This window comes from Salvelinus fontinalis, chromosome 1, assembly GCF_029448725.1.
Source record: "Salvelinus fontinalis isolate EN_2023a chromosome 1, ASM2944872v1, whole genome shotgun sequence".
NCBI lineage: Eukaryota > Metazoa > Chordata > Actinopteri > Salmoniformes > Salmonidae > Salvelinus > Salvelinus fontinalis.
In genome coordinates, this window is record NC_074665.1 from 62,377,304 (window position 1) to 62,402,237 (window position 24,934).

At 41.5% G+C, this 24,934-nt stretch overlaps 1 protein-coding gene across 5 annotated transcripts in view; it reads left to right on the top strand.

Moving 5' to 3' along the window:
* Nucleotides 1-8,538: 8,538 nt before the first annotated feature.
* LOC129859393 (E3 ubiquitin-protein ligase MARCHF8-like) overlaps nucleotides 8,539-24,934 on the top strand; it is a 129,586-nt gene continuing 113,190 nt past the window's right edge. Inside the window, exon 1 of one of the 5 annotated variants that reach the window (XM_055929132.1) lies at nucleotides 8,539-8,930. The gene's annotated coding sequence lies outside the window, so the exon portion shown is untranslated. Of the gene's footprint in view, nucleotides 8,931-17,307; nucleotides 17,355-24,934 lie in introns of those variants that run through there. The other 4 variants (XM_055929142.1, XM_055929152.1, XM_055929169.1 and 1 more) reach the window with 4 other exon arrangements.

Consider the following 24,934-nt stretch of genomic DNA (forward strand, 5'->3'; position numbering starts at 1 on the left):
ATTAGTTGACTTCTGTAACCATAAAAGCCTTGGTTTCACGCATGTTAACATTAGAAGCCTCCTCCCTAAGTTTATTTTATTCACTGCTTTAGCACACTCTGCCAACCCGGATGTCCTAGCCGTGTCTGAATCTTTGCTTAGGAAGACCACCAAAAACACTGACATTTCCATGCCTAACTATAACATTTTACGACAGGATATAACTGCCAAAGGGGACGGACTTGCAATTGTCGTGGAAAATCATCTCAGAAATATAACGCTTTATCAGAACTTGTGAAATCAAAACATGCTTTTATTTACAATTGTATAACCATCTCGAATGTCCCGCTGAACACCCCCCCACCCAGAGCACTGGTTCGCTCTTTATACCCAAATAGCATATGAGTCCACCCTATATGCAAATAAACATACTTCCCCTAATTCTTCAACATCATTATCTTTTTAGTTCAGGCTTCCTGCTTGTTCACACATACTAACGCTCATCATCTGCTTTCAGTTAAATTATAATAGTGGTCAGACCCTCTATCTTAGTGTCAACATACTCTGTGTCCTTCCCCTCACCACTAAATCAATGCACTCTTTGTTCTGTCCCCGCTATCCCTAGGGTATCCAATTGCTTATAGGCATATTTCTCTGGTATGTATGTTTTTCTTTAGTGGAATGGATAGACTATAAATCTAGTGTGTCAAAGCGCCTAGTAAGCGCTTTGTCTGGTCAATCTGTCAGCACAATGGAGAATATACAAGGGTCAAAGGGTCAGAGGGCCAGAATGTCCCCCAGTAGACCTCCATCACCACGGTCCCATGACCCATGTCAACATGTGGTTCGTCACTCCAATGCTCAACCATCCTCCATCTCCACATGTTATCCATGTATCTTATGTTACTACTACACTACTACACCATCTGCTAATCTTTGGTTTCCTGTATTTACCAGAATGGCAAATGCACTCACATCTGCCTTCTTATACTATTTTCTAGTATACTCCTATCTATTGTTTAATTGGTGTGATATCTACCTACATATGTCACTTACTCCTACACAATCTACTGCAGAGATAGCCTGCAGAGTTCTGTCATATTATCCAGGTCTGTGCCCAAACAATTTGAGCTTCTACTTTTAAAAATCCACCTTTCCAGAAACAAGTCTCTCACTGTTGCCGCTTGCTATAGACCACCTTCTGCCACCAGCTGTGCCCTGGAACCCATATGTGAATTAATTGCCCCCCATCTACCGTCAGAGCTCGTACTGTTAGGTGACCTAAACTGGGACGTGCTTAACACACCGGCCGTCCTACAATCTAAGCTAGATGCCCTCAGTCTCACACAAATGATCAATGAACCTACCAGGTACAACCCCCAAATCCGTAAACACAGGCACCCTCATAGATATCATCCTAACCAACCTGCCCTCCAAATACACCTCTGCTGTCTTCAACCAGGATCTCAGCGATCACTTCTTCATTGCCTGCGTCCATAATAGGTCTGCGGTCAAACGTCCGTCACTGTCAAACGCTCCCTAAAACACTTCAGCGAGCAGGCCTTTCTATTTGACCTGGCCCGGGTATCCTGGAAGGATATTGACCTCATTCCGTCAGTAGAGGATGCCTGGTTATTCTTTAAAAGTGCTTTCCTCACCATTTTAAATAAACATGCTGTAACGGCAGTCAGAATCCTCCTCCTCGGACGAGGAGGAGCATGGATCGGACCAACACACAGAGTGGAAAGTGGTCATTATTTAATGAACGTAAACTGAACACTACACATACAAAAACAACAAACGTGACCAAACCGAAAACAGTCCCGTGTGGCACGAACACTGACACGAGATACAAACACCCACAAAACGCACGTGAAACCCCGGCTGCCTAAGTATGATTCTCAATCAGGGACAACGATTGACAGCTGCCTCTGATTGAAAATCATACCAGGCCGAACACAAAACCCCAACATAGAAAATAACACATAGACAACCCACCCCAACTCACGCCCTGACCAACTAAATAAATACAAGAAAAAGGAAAAACAGGTCAGGAACGTGACACATGCCCCATTCAAAAAATGTAGCCCGGAACAGATATAGCCCTTGGTTCACTCCAGACCTGACTGCCCTTTACCAGCACAAAAACATCCTGTGGCGTACTGCATTAGCATCGAATAGCCCCCGCGATATGCAACTTTTCAGGGAAGTTAGGAACCAATATACACAGGCAGTTAGGAAAGCAAAGGCTAGCTTTTTCAAACAGAATTTTGCATCCTGTAGCACAAACTCCAAAAGTTCTGGGACACTGTAGAATACTGGAGAATAAGAGAACCTCCTCCCAGCTGCCCACTGCACTGAGGCTAGGAAACACTGTCACCACCAATAAATCCACTATAATTGAGAATTTCAATAAGTATTTTTCTACGGCTGGCCATACTTTCCACCTGGCTATCCCTACCCCGGTCAGCAGCCCTGCACCCCACACAACAACTTGCCCAAGCCTCCCCCATTTCTCCTTCACCCAAATCCAGATAGCCAATGTTCTGAAAGAGCTGCAAAATCTGGACGCCTACAAATCAGCAAGGCTAGACAATCTGGACCCTCTCTTTCTAAAATTATCCCCCGCAATTGTTGCAACCCCTATTACTAGCCTGTTCAATCTCTCTTTCGGATCGTCTGAGATTCCCAAAGATTGGAAAGCTGCCGCGGTCATCCCCCTCTTCAAAGGGGGAGACACCCTCGACCCAAACTGTTACAGACCTATATCTATCCTACCCTGCCTTTCTAAGGTCTTTGAAAGCCAAGTTAACAAACAGATCACCGACCATTTCGAATCCCACCGTACCTTCTCCGCTATGCAATCTGGTTTCAGAGCTGGTCATGGGTGGACCTCAGCCATGCTCAAGGTCCTAAATGATATCATAACCACCATCGATAAGAGACAATACTGTGCAGCTGTATTCATCCACCTGGCCAAGGTTTTCGACTCTGTCAATCACCACATTCTTATCGGCAGAATCAACAACCTTGGTTTCTCAAATGACTGCCTCGCCTGGTTCACCAACTACTTCTCAGACAGAGTTCAGTGTGTCAAATCGGAGGGCCTGTTGTCCGGACCTCTGGCAGTCTCTATGGGGGCGCCACAGGGTTCAATTCACAGGGTTCAATGATCCACCTCTTCGCAGACGACACCATTCTGTATACTTCTGGCCCTTCTTTGGACACTGTGTTAACTAACTTCCAGACGAGCTTCAATGCCATACAACTCTCCTTCCATGGCCTCCAACTGCTCTTAAATGCAAGTAAAACTAAATGCATGCTCTTCAACCGATCGCTGCCTGCACCTGCCCGCACCTGCCCGCCCGTCCAGCATCACTACTCTGGATGGTTCTGACTTAGAATATGTGGACAACTACAAATACCTAGTTGTCTCTTTAGATTGTAAACTCTCCTTCCAGACTCATATTAAGCATCTCCAATCCAAAATTAAATCTAGAATCGGCTTCCTATTTCGCAACAAAGCATCCTTCACTCATGCTGCCAAACATACATTCAAACCGACTATCCTACCGATCCTTGACTTCGGCGATGTGATTTACAAAATAGCCTCCAACACTCTACTCAGCAAATTGGATGCAGTCTATCACAGTGCCATCCGTTTTGTCACCAATGCCCCATATACTACCCACCACTGCGACCTGTATGCTCTCGTTGACTGGCCCTCGCTTCATATTCGTTGCCAAACCCACTGGCTCCAGGTCACCTATAAGTCTTTGCTAGGTAAAGCCCCGCCTTATCTCAGCTCACTGGTCACCATAGCAACACTCACCCATTGCACGCGCTCCAGCAGGTATATTTCATTGGTCACCCCCACAGCCAATTCCTCCTTTGCCCGCCTTTCCTTCCAGTTCTCTGCTGCCAATGACTGGAACGAATTGCAAAAATCACTGAAGCTGGATACTCAGATCTCCCTCTCTAACTTTAAGCACCAGTTGTCAGAGCAGCTCACAGATCACTGCACCTGTAAATAGCCCATCCAACTACCTCATCCCCATATTGTTATTTGTTTTATTTATAGATATTTTTTTGTTGTTGCTCTTTTGCACCCCAGTATCTCTACTTGCACATTCATCTTCTGCACATCTATCACTCCAGTGTTTATTTGCTAAATTGTAATTATTTCACCACTATGGCCTATTTATTGCCTTACCTCACTTATCTTACCTCATTTGCACACACTGTATATAGACACAATATTGTGTTATTGACTGTATGTTTGTTTATTCCATGTGTAACTCTGTGTTGTTGTTTGTGTCGCACTGCTTTGCTTTATCTTGGCCAGGTCGCAGTTGTAAATGAGAATTTATTCTCAACTGGCCTACCTGGTTAAATAAAGGTGAAATAAAAATAGAATATAAAATTATGAAGGGACAGTGCAGTTGTGGGACCTGGGTGTGTTCATTGCTGGGGGGTGACATTCCTCATCTGCAGGACAGTTTGAAGAGGTGTGATCAGACTCACTATGAATGGGGGAGTCGTCACAGAGAGAGAGAGCTCTTCCTGCTCTCTCTTTTTTTATTTTATTTATTTATTTATTTTACCAGGTAAGTTGACTGAGAACACGTTCTCATTTGCAGCAACGACCTGGGGAATAGTTACAGGGGAGAGGAGGGGGATGAATGAGCCAATTGTAAACTGGGGATTATTAGGTGACCATGATGGTTTGAGGGCCAGATTGGGAATTTAGCCAGGACACCGGGGTTAACACCCCTACTCTTACGATAAGTGCCATGGGATCTTTAATGACCTCAGAGAGTCAGGACACCCGTTTAACGTCCCATCCGAAAGACGGCACCCTATACAGGACAGTGTCCCCAATCACTGCCCTGGGGCATTGGGATATTTTTTAGACCAGAGGAAAGAGTGCCTCCTACTGGCCCTCCAACACCACTTCCAGCAGCATCTGGTCTCCCATCCAGGGACTGACCAGGACCAACCCTGCTTAGCTTCAGAAGCAAGCCAGCAGTGGTATGCAGGGTGGTATGCTGCTGGACTTTGATCCCGTAAAAGTCCTGCTGAAACTGCATGAGGATGCCCTGCCCCATTACTGTCCCAGACTTGTACACGTTGACAGAAGTTGTTTAAATTTCCTCAATGTCTAGTATTCTGAGTTTAGTTTCCACCCTGGGCCAATACCCTCTCTCTTTACATCGGGTAGTGTGCTCTTATAGCTCTGTGCCTTATAGCTCTGTGCCATGCCAGGGGATGGTCTGTGTGGGAAATTAAGTTGCAGTTCCCCTCCTTGTAGCAGTCAGCAAATAGTGTCTCTGGATTGTCCTTGAGGAGCTTTTTTAAAAAAACGTATTCCTTGCAGTGTTATTTTTAATATACACGGGGTACTGTATTGTAATGTCCTCTGGACAGGAATAAGCCATTGGGGCTTCAAAGGCCTCTGCATTTGGGTGGGGTGGGGGTTGGGAAACTCTCCTGCCATTGTTGGGCTCAATAGTTTTCACACATCTGACTTCACACTTCAGTACTAATTGAAGGTGCCACCAGGTCTGTTCTCTCCTAGCAGCTTGGTAGTTTAGTGTACTTATTTACTTAGCTTTATGTAACAAAATTACCTAGAGATGATTATCTTTTACTTTTTGGCTCCAGAAGTAGGTTCAGACTGAATATTACTCATTCAGTATTGTCTTGGATGGTATTTCCAGGTTCCGCTGTGTTTCTTCTGCAGGTTTTAGTTTGTTCTAAGTTTTTTCTTGATAGTCCTTGGTAGTAATAGTCCATTCAGGTAATTTTGTCCAAAATCAAGGTTTTAGATATGGAATTTTGATTTCGATTGAAGGTTTTAATGTTGAGGTTAGTATCCTGTATAAGTCCTTGCAAAAAAATGTGAGTTTATCTACATTTCTCCAACTCTAATTCTATAATTTTTCAGAAGAACTCAGGAGCCCATGAGCTCTCTCCCTCAATTCAATTCAATTCAATTCAATTGACTTTATTGACATGGTAAGTTCGTTATTACTTACATTGTCAAAGTATACATATCGAAAAATAAAAATCTAATATATATGTATATATATACAATATATATATATATTTATATATAAATAAATGGTGGGACCAACAGCAATAATAACAGTAGTAGTGGACATGGGATTACCATTAACAACAACTACAACAACAATATTAATCCGAATATCTCTCTCTCTCTTTCTGTCTTTCTCTCTCTCTCTCGCTCTCTCTTGCAATAAGTCTATGGATTGAACTGCATTTCTGTCCTTGACAATCAGTGTTTTTTAATCATGCTCTCTCTCTTTCTGTCTCTATTCCCCTCTCTTTCTCTCGCTCTCTCTTGAACGTACGCAGACACTCCACACACACAAACTCACTCGTGGCCCAGACACACGCGTCCCTTTGGCACCCTCCCATCCCTGTGAGGTGCCCACACACTCCAGACACACACAGAGGCCCTGTTGTCCTGCTTCAGACCCCAGCCACACAGAGACAGACTGGGAATCATTAATCACACCAAACACAATGACAGGCCTCTCAGAGATGGAGCAGGAGCGCTCTGTCAACAGAGGGTAAATTGTTAGAATAGGGTGATTCACTCACTATTCAGTATAGCAACTCTATAAGACTTTAACGTGTAGGCCTATGGGTTTAGAATAAAAGTAAAATTTTCAGGTTAGCCATAGTGTTTATTCAGTATTATATGTCTTAGAAGAAGAAACATAATGAATACATCATGGCTAGAGGAGACCGGGGCTTTTTACTCTTGTGTATTTCTCAGCACCAGTATATCTTACAAGACTCTTTCAATATTAGGAGAAAGACCAACGTCTTGGGTTGAAATGGGGACCGTTTTTAACCTCATATCTTATTATTCCAACATGGGGTTATAAGCCATCAAACACACTCTGTCAACTTGTGACCACCAGCCCCATCGCAGGGATTGGAAGTTATACAGTATGCTATTTGTTGTCACAACGTTTGCTAGTAGTTTATTCCTTTTGTAACAGGAAATGAAGCAATATAAGTCTTAGAAATAGCCTTTCTTTGATTGAACGATATTCCTAACAAAATTCAGCACTTTATGCCGTGAGAAGAACATATTACATTTTCAATACATTTGTGTGTGTTTGCACATGCATGTGTGCGTATGTGAGTGTGTGGCAGAAAAAATATGTGTGTGAGATAGAGGCAACGATGGGAGCTTTTTATAGTACAAGCCCAAAGAGCTTAGGATTCATTATAATGGTGTGGATAGTGACTAACCACACTTTTCATGTGACAACCATACTAGGGAAGTAGGGTGCTGCTGAAAAACCTGCATTTTTAATTTGATTAATAATAAAAATCATGGCTTTTTTTTAAACATATTTCTTCCCAAAAGTAGTGCGTGGGCAAAAATATATATAATCTCCCAACCAACCCCTGACAAAATATTCTCAGCAATGTGACAACCAACCTGTGAGACAACCAACCTTGGGTCTCCAATTGTCAGATGTATGTACATTTTAACAGTCAACTAAAATCCTAAATCATCCTCAACTTCCTAATCTTCATCATCATCATCATCATGCAAATATCTCAACATGAATATGACAAGCCCCAATCAACAGTGGTTTAATGCAGTTTCATGCCACACCCCTTAGCTAATCTCATGTTATTTTACCATTTTTGCCATGAGGCTGAGATTTTTTGTTGTTGCTGTTTTAGAGCTCGAGGATTCTTGAAAGACAGGACAATTTAAACTTTTTTTAATCAAATGCAACTAACTGGATATATGTCAATTCGGTCAGACACCATAAAAGGCATTTCATTTTTACCATTATTGTCGAACAAGTGTTTATAGACCTCGATTGCTTAATGCGAACATTAGATTATTCAATTTTGTAATACAAATCTCCAAACTTATTTTTGTTTTGTTTTATAGGTATATTAAATTCTCAGAGGCTAATTTAGTTTGCATTTTGTCATGTTTTTCTAGATTTAGAACATAAAACAACATTTATAAAGCAAACATTATCCCTTAGGTCTAGCACTGTAAATACTTCAATTGTTTTAACATATGTTGCAGAACAGTGATTACAATATAAACAAAAGATGTATTTTAAGGGTTTAGTCATCAGTGACTGAGTTGACAAGCCACTGACAGAGTTGACAACAGATACTCAAAACAGACATTTTTTCCTGTAAAAAATAAAAGTTAATTACGAACATATGAAATAGAGGGAAATTATTCATTTGAAAATCCCCAATAAACACATTCATCTGTCTGATGGAGTTGACATTGGATAAAAATCTGTCGGAGTTGACAAAAATTGTATTTTTCTTATTCAATCAAGTGGTATACACAGTAGCAGTTTAATATTTCCTCAGAGGCTTTATGACTTTCAAACCTAATGAAATTAATATTGTATTTTAATCTATCAGGCAGATGGAGTTGACCGTTTATGGTTGTGACCATGGTGATTCCAATTGTGTTTAAATCTATCAAAAGCAGAGAAAAGTAAGCCCCCCCTTCTCTGACGTGCCAGCCTTAAAGCCGTTTCTTCTACACGTCCTATTTTTTCACTCAATTGTAACGCGGAAGTCAGTGAAGCATACTTATGCGGATGGGCGCTATGAAATATACTGAACATCATCACCATTTAGCCTGGGAGAAAGCGCCGGTGGGTGATCTTTTCTTGCTCTGCACCGTGTGTGCATTTTGAACGGGGGAAGTGAGCGTTTCATCGCCGCGGAGAACTTCGGAAAATGTAAATGTCTGGCTACATTGTAACTGCTGCGCCTTATATAAACAATTATCACAGAGACGACGCATGTCTTGATGGAATAGCTGAGACTACGGATTGTGTGAATATCTGCATTTCACGATCACTGTAGCCTACATAAATACATAACTGACAGTATTTCTACAGCATAAAAATAAGGTGGGTGTGACATTAGCCTACTTCACAAATAGTATGTGCGATATGGACCCATAGCGAATCAGCTGCTTTATTCTGAATATATTTCATGTCAGCTAAGGCTAAATAGCCTAGGTGTAAATACAGTTTTGTCCGGTTGGCGAGTAGGTTTGCTGTTATTGATTTAATTTTGTTTGCACAATAATTCTGTCACATTCCTCTGCTCTTTGAGAATGCCACCACTAGGCTATTCTTCTTCCAGTGTTGGCATTAATTGTCCTTTATTTGTGATTTTGTGAGATAATCAGATGGAATATTCTCGGATTGGCTACCCTAAATAATATTGCGCTGTTCTTCAATGTACCATCACTGTATGGAAGCCCATTCCTGCTACCAAAACAAACAATAAGAAAATATCGATGTAAGTAAATATTTTGAGATACAGTACAGATAGGATATGTGGTGGGGTACAAATTGTTTTCCTGGAGCCCAGAGTTTGTCCTGATCTAGTAGGCTAACCAGATAAAACTCTGGATGCTAGTTGTATGGTACGACAATAATAAATCAGATGTAAAACAAACAGATTTTATATGGACTATGATGGGACCAGATTTTTTTTTCTAAGCAGGTAAATGTTTGTTTTTTTGAACTAGAAAAACTCCTGGCCCTAGGAATGATGAAACCCTTAAAACCATGTCAAACTACAGCAACCTTGTACTTGTTAAGATGGCGCTGGAGAAGAAGGCAGACGTTTTACGTTTCCCCCAACCAATTGTGTTTTTTGTTTGTTTATTTGCGTTGTTTGTAACTTATTTTGTACATAATGATGCCGCTTCCATCTCTTATGACCGAAAATAACTTCTGGGCATCAGGACTGCGATTACTCACCACAGACTGGCAGAATCCTTGTATTCCTTTATTGAGGCTGATATACGATAGACGATATACTGCTTTCTCGGGAACAGGCCCAGATCCCCGTGATTTGCGTGAAGAGGAGGTGGAGAAAAAGGGTACGGAAGAGCGGGCTGCCTTCTGAGAATTCGTAGGCGATTGAATAAACCCCCACTTCCGTCCAGTCTGCTAGCAAACGTGCAATCTTTGGAAAATAAAATAGATGATTTATGTAGAAGATTAAATTACGAACGGGACATTCAAAACTGTAATATCTTATGCTTCACGGAGATGTGGCTGAATGACGGCACTATCAACATACAGATGGCTGGTTATACGGGTCACCGGCAGGATAGAACAGCGGCGTCTGGTAAGACAAGGGGCGTCGGACTATGTATTTTTGTAAATAACTGCTGGTGCACGATATCTAAGGAAGTCTCAAGCTATTGCTTGCCTGAGGTGGAGTATCTCATGATAAACTGTAGACCACACTAGCTACCTAGAGTTTTCATCTGTATTTTTTGTAGCTGTTTACATACCACCACAGTCAGAGGCTGGCACTAAGACAGCATTGAATGAGCTGTATTCCGCCATAAGCAAACAAGAAAATGCACACCCAGAGGCGGCGCTCCTAGTAGCCGGGACTTTAATGTAGGGAAACTTAAATCTGTTTTACCAAATTTCTATCAGCATGTTAAATATGCAACCAGAGGAATAAAAACTCTTGACCACCTTTACTCCACACACAAAAACACATATAAAGCTCTCCCCCGCCCTCCATTTGGCAAGTCTGATCATAATTCTTTCCTCCTGATTCCTGCTTACAAGCAAAAATCAAAGCAGGAAGCCCCAGTGACTAGATCAATAAAAAAAGTGGTCAGATGAAGCAGATGCTAAGCTACAAGACTGTTTTGCTAGCACAGACTGGAATATGTTCCGGGATTCCTTCGATGCCATTGAGAAGTACACCACATCAGTCATTGGCTTCATCAATAATTGCATCGATCACGTTGTCCCCACAGTGACCGTACGTACATACCCCAACCAGAAGCCATGGATTACAGGCAACATCTGCACTGAGCTAAAGGCTAGACTCAAGGAGCGGGACTCTAACCCGGAAGCTTATAAGAAATCCCGCTATGTCCTCCGACGAACCATCAAACAGACAAAGCGTAAATACAGGACTAAGATTGATTCGTACTACACTGGCTCTGGTGCTCGTCGGATGTGGCAGGGCTTGCAAACCATTACAGACTACAAAGGGAAGCACAGCCAAGAGCTGCCCAGTTGCACGAGCCTACCAGACAAGCTAAACTACTTCTATGCTCGCTTTGAGACAAGCAACACTGAAACATGCATGAGAGCACCAGCTGTTCTGGAAGACTGTGGGATCACGCTCTCCGCAGGCAATGTAAGACCTTTAAACAGGTCAACGCTCACAAGGCCGCAGGGCCAGACGGATTACCAGGACGTGTACTCCGAGCATGCACTGGACCAACTGGCAAGTGTCTTCACTGACTTTTTCAACCTCTCCCTGTCCGAGTCTGTAATACCAGCATATTTTAAGCATACCACCATAGTGTCTGTGCCCAAGAACACTAAGGTAACCTGCCTAAACGAACACCGACCCGTAGCACTCACGTCTGTAGCCATGAAGTGCTTCGAAAGGCTGGTAATGGCTCACATCAACACCATTATCCCAGAAACCCTAGACCCACTCCAATTTGCATACCGCCCCAACAGATCCACAGATGATGCAATCTCTATTGCACTCCACACTGCCCTTTCCCACCTGGACAAAAGGAACACCTATGAGAATGCTATTCATTGACTACAGCTCAGCGTTCAACACCATAGTGTCCTCAAGGCTCATCAATAAGCTAAGGATCCTGGGACTAAACACCTCCCTCTACAACTGGATCCTGAACTTCCTGATGGGCCGCCCCCAGGTGATAAGGATAGGTAACAACACATCTGCCAAGCTGATCCTCAGCTGAGGTTCCCTCAGGTTTGCGTGCTCAGTCCCCTCTTGTACTCCCTGTTCACTCATGACTGCATGGACAGGTACGACTCCAACACCATCATTAAGTTTGCCGATGACACAACAGTGGTAGGCCTGATCACTACAACGACGAGACAGCCTTTAGGGAGGAGGTCAGAGACCTGGCTGTGTGGTGCCATGACAACATCCTCTCCCTCAAGACAGAGGAGATGATTGTGGACTCCAGGAAAAAGAGGACCGAGCACTCCCCCATTTTCATCGACGGGGCTGCAGTGGAGCAGGGTGAGAGCTTCAAGTTCCTTGGTGTCCACATCACCAACAAACTAACATGGTCCAAACGCACCAAGACAGTTGTGAAGAGGTACGACAAATTTTCTAATAATTGCGGCAACAGTTGTTGCCTTCTCACCAAGCTGCTTGCCTATTGTCCTGTAGCCCATCCCAGCCTTGTGCAGGTCTACAATTTTATCCCTGATGTCCTTACACAGCTCTCTGGTCTTGGTCATTGTGGAGAGGTTGGAGTCTGTTTGATTGAGTGTGTGGACAGGTGTCTTTTATACAGGTAACGAGTTCAAACAGGTGCAGTTAATACAGGTAATGAGTGGAGAACAGAAGGGCTTCTTAAAGAAAAACTAACAGGTCTGTGAGAGCCGGAATTCTTACTGTTTGGTAGGTGATCAAATACTTATGTCATGCAATACAATGCAAATTAATTACTTAAAAATCATACAATGTGATTTTCTGGATTTTTAAATTACAGACCTCTACATGCTTTGTAAGTAGGAAAACCTGCAAAATCGGCAGTATACAAATACTTGTTCTCCCCACTGTACATATTACTTCAAATAACCTGTGCCCCGCACATTGACTCTGTACCGGTACCCCCCTGTATATATTCTCGCCATTGTTATTTTGCTGCTGCTCTTTAATTACTTGTTACTTTTAGTTCTTATTCTTACGTTTAAAAAAAACTGCATTGTTGGTTAGAGGCTCGTAAGTAAGCATTTCACTGTTGTATTCGGCGCATGTGACTACTAAAATTTGATAATTACATTTTAAAACTTAACTAACAGGGCGATGGGGGGTTCTTTACACAGACAACAACTGTGATTGGACCATAGAACTAACAGGGCTGAGCTTGCTTTATTTGCAGAGTTGTATCCTGTAGGCCTTTGCATCTGTAATTAAAATGGAACTGGCACAGTATGTTATCACTATTGTGTTGATTGATTAATTCCAGTCAATCATTTTGGATTAAAAAGGCCTAGGGTAATTTCCGTGTAAAAGGACCCATGAGCACCAACATGTGAAGTTAATTAGAGCATATCAAATTGGGTGTCAAATGAAAGCTGAGTCTAGTTTTTTTTGTTGCAATAGATTTTTCAAAAATGCTCCTGCTGAGAAATTGGGAATAAGCAAAGTCTTTGATTTCTGGTCTAACAGATGGAAAGGGGGATTTAGATACATTCTTATAAGGTATTAGAAATACTAACTAAAGAGCCCTGCCAACTAATATCAACACTTATATTTAGTTTTGGAGACATTTCTCTGCCTTCTGTATTTAAGAAACATTGACTTGTGACTTGAAATTCCGTTACCAAAAACTCATATCTTTAAGATATACATGAGGAGGGAGGATAATGAAAGTTCACAGAAGTAACAAGGTAGTCCTATCAATTAGTTAGTGCTTTTATTGATATCAATTTTGTTTTTGAATTATTAAGTGATTAAAACTGGAAATTCCGTTATCAAACGGTATTTTCAGAAGGAAAGAAATCTGTAACTGCAATAGAATTGCAAAGATAAATCATATTAGTCATACACCACAGTTGGGCTCCAAGTTTGAACAGCACAGTACAGTAGAGTACAGTAGAGTACAGTAGAGTACAGTAGAGTACAGTAGAGTACAGTACAGTACAGTAGAGTACAGTGTATAGTACAGTAGAGTAAAGTACAGTGTATAGTACAGTAGAGAACAGTGTATAGTACAGTAAAGAACAGTGTATAGTAGAGTAAATAACAGTGTATAGTACAGTAAATAACAGTGTACAGTAGAGTACAGTGTATAGTACAGTAGAGTACAGTGTACAGTAGAGTACAGTAAATAACAGTGTAGAGTACAGTGTATAGTAGTGTATAGTACAGCAGAGTGTATAGTTCAGTAAATAACAGTGTATAGTTCAGTAAATAACAGTGTATAGTTCAGTGTATAGTACAGTAAAGAACAGTGTATAGTACAGTAAAGAACAGTGTATAGTACAGTAAAGAACAGTGTATAGTACAGTAGAGAACAGTGTACATTAGAGTACAGTGTATAGTACAGTGTATAGTACATTGTATAGTACAGTAGAGTACATTGTATAGTACAGCAGAGTGTATAGTACAGTAAATAACAGTGTACAGTAGAGTACAGTGTATAGTACAGTAAAGAACAGTGTATAGTACAGTAGAGTACAGTGCACAGTAGAGTACAGTGCACAGTAGAGTACAGTGCACAGTAGAGTACAGTGCACAGTAGAGTACAGTGCACAGTAGAGTACAGTAAATAACAGTGTAGAGTACAGTAAATAACAGTGTAGAGTACAGTAAATAACAGTGTAGAGTACAGTAAATAACAGTGTAGAGTACAGTAAATAACAGTGTAGAGTACAGTAAATAACAGTGTAGAGTACAGTAAAGAACAGTGTAGAGTACAGTAAAGAACAGTGTAGAGTACAGGAAAGAACAGTGTACAGTAGATTGTATAGTACAGTGTATAGTACAGTAGTGTAGAGTACAGTGTATAGTAGAGTACAGTTTATAGTACAGTAAATAACAGTGTATAATACAGTACAGTGTACTGTATAGTACAGTATTGTACAGTGTATAGTACAGTAGAGTACAGTGTATAGTACTGTGTAGAGTAGAGTACAGTGTATAGTACAGTAAATAACAGTGTATAGTACAGTAAACAATGTATTGTACAGCACAATGTACAGTAGAGTACAGTGTGCAATAGAGTACAGTGTAGAGTACAGGAGTGTACAGTGTATAGTAGAGTACACAATGTATAGTACAGTAAATAACAGTGTATAGTACAGTAAACAATGTATTGTACAGCACAGTGTGCAGTAGAGTACAGTGTGCAGTAGAGTACAGTGTGCAGTAGAGTACAGTGTGCAGTAGAGTACAGTGTGCAGTACAGTGTGCAGTACAGTACAGTGTACAGTACAGTGTAGAGTACAGTGTAGAGTACAGTGTACAGTGTATAGTAGAGTACAGTGTATAGTAGAGTACCATGGATAATAGAATACAGTGTGTAGTACAGGAGAGTACAGTGTATAGTAGTTAATAACAGTGTATAGTACAGTAAAGAACAGTGTATAGTAGAGTACAGTAGAGTACAGTGTACAGTGTATAGTAGAGTACAGTGTATAGTAGAGTACCGTGGATAATAGAATACAGTGTACAGTAGAATACAGTGTATAGTAGTTAATAACAGTGTATAGTACAGTAAAGAACAGTGTATAGTACAGTAGTGTACAGTAGAGTACCGTGTACAGTAGAGTACCGTGTATAGTAGAGTGCAGTATATAGTACAGTAGAGTACAGTGTATCGTACAGTAAAGAACAGTAGAGTACAGTACAGTAGAGAACAGTGTATAGTAGTTAATAACAGTGTATAGTACAGTAAAGAACAGTAGAGTACAGTACAGTAGAGAACAGTGTATAGTAGTTAATAACAGTGTATAGTACAGTAAAGAACAGTAGAGTACAGTAGAGAACAGTGTATAGTAGTTAATAACAGTGTATAGTACAGTAAAGAACAGTGTATAGTACAGTAGTGTATAATAGAGTGCTGTGTATAGTAGAGTGCTGTGTATAGTAGAGTGCAGTGTATAGTAGAGTGCAGTGTACAGTAGAGTGCAGTGTATCGTACAGTAGAGTGCAGTGTATCGTACAGTAGAGTGCAGTGTATCGTACAGTAGAGTGTATAGTACAGTAGAGTACAGTGTATAGTACAGTAGAGTACAGTGTATAGTACAGTAGAGAACAGTGTACAGTACAGTAGAGAACAGTGTATAGTACAGTAGAGTACAGTACACAGTAGAGCACAGTAGAGTTGCGTACACTATATTGTATTCTACTGTACTATACTCTACTGTTCTGTGCTCTATGGTACTCTACTAAGCTCTACACTACTTTGATGTCCAAACTTGTGAAACATAGACGTCTATGATTGGTTTGGTCTTGTTTAATGGCAGAGCTATTAAAATAATAGCCAGTGTGTAGAATAATACTCAAATATGCAAAGGAGGATTTTGCATATTTATACATTTTGTGTACCTATTCAGGATACATCACCATGAAGAGAATTGCATTCATATCCATCATTATGCATTTCTGGGGTGGGTATATTTTGTGGAACATTCCAACAGGAATCTGTTCCAAAAACGTTGTAAAGTACAAGGTTGCCAACAAACAACGCATGCAAAGTAGCACGATCAATTCAACAAGTTGACGAATAGGCATCAACTCACCACGTAGGTTATTCTTAATGTTTGTCCATAGGCTACCAGAGTGAGGACCGACATTTTCCGGAATAAATGTGGTGAGTGAAAAACTTTAATTAAATAGCCCATTCCCAACCTGGTATCTTATTCTGCCGCTATACAACTTTGTATGCGTTGTTTGTTGATAACCTTGTTATTGACGAAGTTTTTGTATCAAATTCCTGTTGGAACATTCCACAAATTATACCCACACCATTTCTGTGTAGTACAGATCAGGGACCTATGATGAAATTCTGTTACTGCAATTCCGGAACAAGGTGTAAATCCACTTCACTTACTGTAGTTCAATAGGCAAAAATATATATTTTTAAAGTCAGTGTGTCAAGTCATAGATGACAGAAAATGATTTCTGCAGACATCGTTGAATCTTAATTCGGAGCAGATAGTTAAGAGGTTTTTGAAAACGTGGACACAACTGTTAATCGTGGTCCTTGTGCATAGAGTTGTATGGTTTTTTAAACTTGGAAATCAATGTTTTTTGTTTCCCATACATTTTAAATCATGAGTCAAATCAGTCTAAACAACTGTACTTTCTTCCTCTTTTCCAATGTTTTTTCAAAGTTTTTGTGCCAATATTTTTTATTAAACCAAATCAAAAGTGCTGGGGGAAATGCCAGCCCGCCACACATTTGCTGGCAGCTCTGCTGTGCTAGTCTCTTCAACATGGATAGATGGGCATATCCACATAATGCAACAAATGAGGAAACATAACCTATATGTATGATATACTATCTCAAAAATATTATATTATTTAAATTGCTAATTACACATTTCAACAGTTTTAAATAGTATTTAAAAAAAAAGAAAATATTGGTGGCGTGATTGTGATTACATACATATTGGTGTGCATTAATAATAATTAGATAAACCATAGGTCGGTGACCGATGAGAATTTACATTTAATTTTCATATTTTAATTGTCGTAACCAAATGTTCACAGACTGCGCGAGACACCTCTATTCTGCGCCGCTGCTGCGCGATAGCCAAGCCTACAAAAGCAAGGTTTGTTGAATTGTATCCTTACCTAGGTTTGTGCATAGTCTGTTATCATTATGCTGTGTATCTCTTTCTCTCTCTCTCTCTCTCTCTCTCTCTCTCTCTCTCTCTCTCTCTCTCTCTCTCTCTCTCTCTCTCTCTCTCTCTCTCTCTCTCTCTCTCTCTCTCTCTCTCTCTCTCTCTCTCTCTCTCTCTCTCAAAGATAATTAGCAAAGATAATACCAAGATGTATAGAATCGGTCTACCCATTGGAAACACCTCTTTGATCACACAAGTGTCATGGCAGCTGGACTCTCTCCTATTGACATGAATACAACCAAATACAATACAACTCTACTGGCTTGTTGGCCAGTACTCCAGTCATAAGTGGTCCCTTAGGGCCCCCGGCCTCTAGGGGCTCCCTACCCCTCCAAAAAATAACTCAAGTCGCGGACTCAACTTTCTGTGGAGAGTTAGAAGAGTAGAATACACAAAGTGCAATTTTGACATTTGGTTGTGCATCAGCAGTTTTTCCTCTTGTTATGTCAGTCACTGACAGTCCCTCAATTAGCCATGTCAGCTAACAATTTTTAGATTGGTAAGGTAGTCTAGCCAGGTATCATGGCCGAATACCAACCAGGCACACAGGGCATGCGCAAATGCGCCCTGACCTCTACGGGGCCCACATTTATTTTGTTAGTCACTCTCACATAGATATCATTAACATGGCATAAGTCTAGTCAAAATGTGTAGAACTGCAGGAAATTAGCTTTAAAACTACGAAAAAATATCTCTACCCGATGGCAAAATGAGAAGAATGGACTGAAATACGTTATAAAATTGCTAAACTTCTCATATGGCAAAATATGTAGAATTGCAGAAATCTTGCTTTAGAACTGCAACATGTTCTCTACTCCCCATGGCAAAACACGTAGAATTGCCGGAAATAAACTAAATAAATTCAAATGTTTCTCTCCGCCATCAAGAAGGGGGCCACTAAAATGTCATGCCCGTGAGGTGTGGGGGTCCCCCAACCAAATCTCGCTGAGGGCCCCCAAAAGTCTAGGGCCGGCCCTGCATAGCCTTCAAACACAAGCATGCATACACCCATCTAAAATAGGAGTCTGAGAGGAAAATGGTATAAGAATAAGGTTCCAATTGAGGTTGATGAAGTCCAAAGCACAGCAGTAAATTAATTGGTGACAGGGAAATGGCAGCAAATGAAGTAAAACGGATCCAACCGTCCATCATGATGAAGTGATGATGAAATAAAGAGGAAAGAAAAACATGAGTCCACAGCTGCTGTGGTGATTTAAGGAGAGAGAGAGAGAGAGAGAGAGAGAGAGAGAGAGAGAGAGAGAGAGAGAGAGAGAGGAGAGAGAGAGAGAGAGAGAGAGAGAGAGAGAGAGAGAGAGAGAAGAGAGAGAGAGAGAGAGAGAGGAGAGAGAGGAGAGAGAGAGAGAGAGGAGAGAGAGAGAGAGAGAGAGGAGAGAGAGAGAGAGAGAGAGAGAGAGAGAGAGAGAGAGAGAGAGGAGAGAGAGAGAGAGAGAGAGAGGAGAGAGAGAGGAGAGAGAGAGAGAGAGAGAGAGAGAGAGAGAGAGAGAGATTATATTTAAACTTCCCAATTAAGAAGCTACATCTGGAGAGAGGCGTTTCAAATCTGTCAATGAATGTGGGGAAAAACAGACAGAGAAGAAGAGAGAGCCAAGCGAGTGTGCTGTTCTATTGTCTGCTAGCAAATCAGCTAATTTGTTCTCTTAGAGTAATTTGGAGAGAGAATGGGATCGGAACGTCTGAAAGCTTTTAGGAGCTATCCTCCAATTAACTATTCATCTTAATTTCTTTTCATGGTGTGACACAATGTGGTGGTGATTCTTAAGAAAGTCCTCGTAGTTAAAAGTGAGTTTTGAGTAGCAGAAGATTGATTTGTACATTATCACTCATTCCCTATTGTGTTATATTTTTAAACCAAATTAATTTTACTAAGTCCAGGAGAGAAATTTGGAGTTAATTATGAGTCATATTTAATTAACTTCAAACTGTTAAAAAAATATATACACTGCTCAAAAAAATAAAGGGAACACTTAAACAACACAATGTAACTCCAAGTCAATCACACTTCTGTGAAATCAAACTGTCCACTTAGGAAGCAACACTGATTGACAATACATTTCACATGCTGTTGTGCAAATGGAATAGACAACAGGTGGAAATTATAAGCAAATATCAAGACACTACCAATAAAGGAGTGGTTCTGCAGGTGGTGACCACAGACCACTTCTCAGTTCCTATGCTTCCTGGGTGATGTTTTGGTCACTTTTGAATGCTGGCGGTGCTTTCACTCTAGTGGTAGCATGAGACGGAGTCTACAACCCACACAAGTGGCTCAGGTAATGCAGCTCATCCAGGATGGCACATCAATGCGAGCTGTGGCAAGAAAGTTTGCTGTGTCTGTCAGCGTAGTGTCCAGAGCATGGAGGCGCTACCAGGTGACAGGCCAGTACATCAGGAGACGTGGAGGAGGCCGTAGGAGGGCAACAACCCAGCAGCAGGACCGCTACCTCCGCCTTTGTGCAAGGAGGAGCACTGCCAGAGCCCTGCAAAATGACCTCCAGCAGGCCACAAATGTGCATGTGTCTGCTCAAACGGTCAGAAACAGACTCCATGAGGGTGGTATGAGGGCCCGACGTCCACAGGTGGGGGTAGTGCTTACAGCCCAACACCGTGCAGGACGTTTGGCATTTGCCAGAGAACACCAAGATTGGCAAATTCGCCACTGGCGCCTTGTGCTCTTCACAGATGAAAGCAGGTTCACACTGAGCACGTGACAGACGTGACAGAGTCTGGAGACGCCGTGGAGAACGTTCTGCTGCCTGCAACATCCTCCAGCATGACCGGTTTGGCGATGGGTCATTCATGGTGTGGGGTGGCATTTCTTTGGGGGGCCGCACAGCCCTCCATGTGCTCGCCAGAGGTAGCCTGACTGCCATTAGGTACCGAGATGAGATCCTCAGACCCCTTGTGAGACCATATGCTGGTGCGGTTGGCCCTGGGTTCCTCCTAATGCAAGACAATGCTAGACCTCATGTGGCTGGAGTGTGTCAGCAGTTCCTGCAAGAGGAAGGCATTGATGCTATGGACTGGTCCGCCCGTTCCCCAGACCTGAATCCAATTGAGCACATCTGGGACATCATGTCTCGCTCCATCCACCAATGCCACGTTGCACCACAGACTGTCCAGGATTTGGCGGATGCTTTAGTCCAGGTCTGGGAGGAGATCCCTCAGGAGACCATGCGCCACCTCATCAGGAGCATGCCCAAGCGTTGTAGGGAGGTCATACAGGCACGTGGAGGCCACACACTACTGAGCCTCATTTTGACTTGTTTTAAGGACATTACATCAAAGTTGGATCAGCCTGTAGTGTGGTTTTCCACTTTAATTTTGAGTGTGACTCCAAATCCAGACCTCCATGGGTTGATAAATTTGATTTCCATTGATCATTTTTGTCTGATTTTGTTGTCAGCACATTCAACTATGTATAGAAAAAGTATTTAATAAGAATATTTCATTCATTCAGATCTAGGATGTGTTATTTTAGTGTTCCCTTTATATTTTTGAGCAGTGTATATTTCAGGAATAAGGCATCACTACAGATACAAACTAAATACTTGCCCATCCTCACTCATCTCCTCCTCCTCATCATCTTTAATATTAGTTTGTGTCTATAGAACAGAGTTTCCTCTTATGAGAACTCATGTTCAGGAGAGAACAGTATAAAATGTAGTCAGGAGAGGATTGTTTATAAAACAGTCCAGCGGGGTTTCAAAGTCACTGATGAAGTTTGTGTCTATAGAAGACAATTTCATGGCCAGGGGAGGATATTGTACATTATACAACATCCAGTGGCTTTTCTAAGGCTCTGATGAAGTCATTCATTCTTTATAACTGAGGTAATAAGGTGGTTTATGTGTGGACATGCGTGCTTCATTTTTCGCTTTTAGAGTCTCTTTCTCCCTGCCCTATCATATCACCAGTCTAAAGAAGCTTGTCTTATTTCATAGAATCTCTTCAAAGGCCAGCAGACACAAAGGTGTGTACTCAAGAGCAAATTCCTACTATGTTAGTCATTGTACCCAGTCCTTTTTGATTGTTCAAGAACATGATGTAGATTGAAATGACACACATACACCAAAACACACCAGCTTATTTCTTGGGTGGCAATAAATTAAGCTGGTCATAAATATTTAAAAAACTAAAAGCATTGTATTTGAGACAAATCATTCACTAAACCCTAAACCTCAACAAAGTCTTCTAATGAATAATGTGGAAAATTAGCAAATTGAGTAGACTAAACTGCTTGGTGTAACCCTGGATTGTAAACTGTCATGGTCAGAACATATTGATACAACAAACGTTAGCTAAGATGGGGAGTGGTCTATCCGTCATAAAGAGCTGCTCTGCTTTCTTGACATCGCTATCAACAAAACAAGTCCTACAGGCCCTAGGTTTGTCACACCTGGGCTAATGTCCAGTCATATGGCAAAGTGCTACAAAGGGGGACATAGGCAAATTACAATTGGCCCAGAACAGAGCAGAATGTCTGGCCCTTACATACAGTTGAAGTTAACATACACCTTAGCCAAATACATTTAAGCTCAGTTTTTCACAATTCCTGACATTTAATCCTAGTAAAAATTCCCTGTCTCAGGTCAGTTAGGATCACCAATTTATTTTAATAATGTGAAATGTCAGAATAATAGTAGAGAGAATGATTTTTATTTCAGCTTTTATTTCTTTCATCACATTCCTAGTGGGTCAGAAGTTTACATACACTCAATTAGTATTTGGTAGCATTGCCTTTAAATTGTTTAACATGGGTCAAATGTTTTGGGTAGCCATCCACAAACTTCCCACAATAAGTTGGGTAAATTTTGGCCCATTCCTCCTGACAGGGCTGGTGTAACTGAGTCAGGTTTGTAGCCCTCCTTGCTCGCACATGCTTTTTCAATTCTTCCCACAAATTTTCTATAGGATTGAGGTTGGGGCTTTGTGATAGCCACTCCAATACCTTGACTTTGTTGTCCTTAAGCCATTTTGCCACAACTTTGGAAGTATGCTTGGGGTCATTGTCCATTTGGAAGACCCATTTGCGACCAAGCTTTAACTTCCTGACTGATGTCTTGAGATGTTGCTTCAATATATCCACATAATTTTCCTCCTCATGATGTCATCTATTTTGTGAAGTGCACCAGTCTCTCCTGCAGCAAAGCACCCCCACAACATGATGCTGCCACCCCTGTGCTTCACGGTTGGGATGGTGTTCTTCGGCTTGCAAGCTATCCTCTTTTTCCTCCAAACATAACAATGGTCATTATGGCCAAACAGTTCTATTTTTGTTTCATCAGACCAGAGGACTTTTCTCCAAAAAGTACGATCTTTGTCCCCATGTGCAGTTACAAACCGTAGTCTGGCTTTTTTATGGCGGTTTTGGAGCAGTGGCTTCTTCCTTGCTGAGCGGCCTTTCAGGTTATGTCAATATAGGACTCGTTTTACTGTGGATATAGATACTTTTGTACCGGTGTCCTCAAGCATCTTCACAAGGTCCTTTGCTATTGTTGTGGGATTGATTTGCACTTTTCGCACCAAAGTACGTTCATCGCTCGGAGACAGAATGCGTCTCCTTCCTGAGCGGTGTGACGGCTGCGTGGTCCCATGGTGTTTATACTTGCGTACTATTGTTTGTACAGATGAACGTGGTACCTTCAGGCATTTGGAAATTGCTCCCAAGGATGAATCAGACTTGTGGAGGTCTACAATTTTTTTTCTGAGGTCTTGGCTTATTTCCTTTTATTTCCCCATGATGTCAAGCAAAGAGGCATTGAGTTTGAAGGTAGGCCCTGCAATACATCCACAGGTACACCTCCAATTGACTCAAATGAAGACAATTAGCATATCAGAAGCTTCTAAAGCCATGAAATCATTTTCTGGAATTTTCCAAGCTGTTTAAAGGCACAGTCAACTTAGTGTATGTACACTTCTGACCCACTGGAATTGTGATACAGTGAATTATAAGTGTAATAATCTGTCTGTAAACAATTGTTGGAAAAATGACTTGTGTCATACACGAAATAGATGTTTTATCCTACTTGCCCAAACTAAAGTTTGTTAACAAGAAATGTGTATAGTGGTTGAAAAATGAGTTTTAATGACTCCAACCTAAGTGTATGTTAACTTCCGACTTCAACTGTATACCTGGAGAGCCAGCATTGATAATATGCATGTCAAAGTGTTTCAATTTGTGGGGAGTAGTGGACAAGTGCACACTTCAGGATGAAGGAGAGAATATTGGGATGAACCTGTGTCTTCACTGTGATGCTAATCATGATGTCACTGCACTATGATCAGACTGAGGTGGCAGCATTTACTATGAGTATTTATCTCCTCGAAAACAGCATCCATCTCGGCCTCCCGGGTGACGCAGTGGTCTAGGGCACTGCATCGCAGCGCTAGCTGCGCCACCAGAGACTCTGGGTTCGCGCCCAGGCTCTGTCGCAGCCGGCCGCGACCGGGAGGTCCGTGGGGCGACGCACAATTGGCCTAGCGTCGTCCGGGTTAGGGAGGGTTTGGACGTTAGGGATATCCTTGTCTCATCGCGCACCAGCGACTCCTGTGGCGGGCCGGGCGCAGTGCGCGCTAACCAAGGGAGCCAGATGCACGGTGTTTCCTCCACATTGGTGTGGCTGGCTTCCGGGTTGGATGCGCGCTGTGTTAAGAAGCAGTGCGGCTTGGTTGGGTTGTGTTTCGTAGGACGCATGGCTTTCGACCTTCGTCTCTCCCGAGCCCGTATGGGAGTTGTAGCGATGAGACAAAATAGTAATCACTAGCAATTGGATACCAAGAAAATTGGGGAGAAAAGGGGGTTAAAATAAATTAAATAAATAAATAAACAGCATCCATCTCATATACACTAGAAACTTTTGAACGGTAGTGTACATTCAAAGAAAGAACAATTGTGTTGTTGGACAAACAGAGATACATAAACAAAGCCTTCGGTAGATGAAACAACGATAAGTCATAATCACATATGATCAGTCTCTCTCATGCTCTTTCTCGCTCTTACTCTGTCTCTCTTTCTCTGTCTCTGTCAGTCTTTTTCTAGCCCAGCAAATGAAGTATTCTCTTTGTAACATATTGAAGTATTCTCTTTTAAACATATCTGCTCTTTCCAAGTATTGTTACATTGTTACAGCAATTTTGTAAATGTAGAAAGAATGTGATAGTATTTCATCAGATGAGTCAAAACTCACGTAGCTTTCAGTATGCAGTATGACAGTGAGGAAGCAAAGCTAGCCAACAGAAATACACACGCACACACAAATACTCTCGCTCTCTCTTCTTTGTTTCTGATAGGTGTGAATGTCATTTCATCAAGCCAAGTCACCCACCATCTCAGATTGTTCTGAAATCGTTTCTGTAGTTATAAACCAACAAAAGTAACATTCCTGAAACATTATTTTGTTGAAATATAATTTGATATCGGAGAAATTAAGCTAATTGATTGCACCCATATTGGCCATTTTAATTTATAGGGTAAAAATAAAATCTTC